Genomic DNA, 1,285 nt, shown 5'->3' on the forward strand with positions numbered 1-1,285 from the left:
TACCAGGATCTCAGGCCATCACACACACTCTGCAGCTAATGGAGAGAGCTGGCTTGAAGAGGCATTCCATGAATATTGACATGAGCTAGTATGCCAAGGAAAGCAGGGTGGTCTAATGGATAGAGGACTGGCCTAAGATTTAAGGCTTCAGTTTCCAAAACTAAATGGTGAAGATGATACTGGCCCCCATTATAAAGCCCTACTGATGTTAAACTACATGGCTGAGCTAGACATTATTATTACTAACTGCCCCACACACATCTGAGAGGCAAGGGACCAATACAGGATCCCTGGCAGGGAATAGACAAAATAATGGGAAGGGACTTCAGCTAGCAGTGCTAATAGTAGAGGGTTTTACTGGAGGTTCCAAAGCTGCTGAAGGGGTTTGGATACCTTTGGCTTGGCAAATATCAGCATTTATGTTCAGGCTGAAGCAATCTAATCTCCCAACATTCCTGGCAGGTGGGCAGTCACTGGAGAAACTGAGGCTCAGAGAGATGAAGCAACTTGGCGTAGGCTATAGAAGGAGTCAGTGGCCAAGTTGGAATTAGAGCTCAGCTTTCCGGCTACTCAATCTCTGCTTCAAACCCCTGCACACCATAATTTTGAATCTGAGCAGAGACCAAAATGAGTGTCACCAATGCAGCACCCATTGGATGTCAGGGTCAATGTGAATACTGCAGCAGGCCCCTTACAGTCTGGCTCCAAGCCTTTCTTAAGCACCACAGCTGTATAATACATTACCAGCACCTTGCAAATAATTAGCAGCAATGCAAATGATCACTCATTAGTGTTGCAGGGCTTATTAGAGTCCTCTTCTCACAAGCTCAAGCGTACTCTGCATGCAAGTTGTGTCTTGTTTCTTGTTGACTTTGTTTTGCAGGTGCTTTGGAAGCACAACAGCTCCATGAGCCTATCAAAAGTGCCAAGATCTATCAAACCTCTACAGGGGCAAGCAAATCACAAGAGTAAGAACAGAAAAGAAACAGAGAGTCTCTGGCTCAGAACCAGGGACAGCAGAGTCCCTGCTACTGGCATCCAGGGGCTTGGAGTCGCAGTGCTTCCATAGTGTCTCCAAGGGGCAAAGGGAGCCAGATCTGGGCTCTTCAGCCCCCTGCAGGAGACCAGAACTTAAAACTGAATGTATTGCTAGTGAAACCAACCAACTGGAAGCTCTGGGCTGGGAAAGCCACAGAGAAGGTAAAGCCTGGACAAACTTTCCAGGCCTATCCTGCAGAGGCACCCCTCCCTGAGAGAAGATTGGTATCTGTGACCCATTCATGCC

General features: G+C 47.5%; 1 long non-coding RNA gene across 2 annotated transcripts in view; it reads left to right on the top strand.

Annotated features, from left to right (window-relative positions):
- The window catches only part of LOC102375773, a 2,454-nt gene extending 1,497 nt beyond the window's left edge, over positions 1-957 (top strand). For both annotated transcript variants that reach the window (XR_323407.3, XR_001357750.2), the window contains exon 3: positions 884-957. This is a non-coding gene — a long non-coding RNA (uncharacterized LOC102375773). The remainder of the gene's footprint in view (positions 1-883) is intronic.
- Positions 958-1,285: the final 328 nt, after the last annotated feature.

This window comes from Alligator sinensis, unplaced genomic scaffold, assembly GCF_000455745.1.
Source record: "Alligator sinensis unplaced genomic scaffold, ASM45574v1 scaffold203_1, whole genome shotgun sequence".
Taxonomy (NCBI): domain Eukaryota; kingdom Metazoa; phylum Chordata; order Crocodylia; family Alligatoridae; genus Alligator; species Alligator sinensis.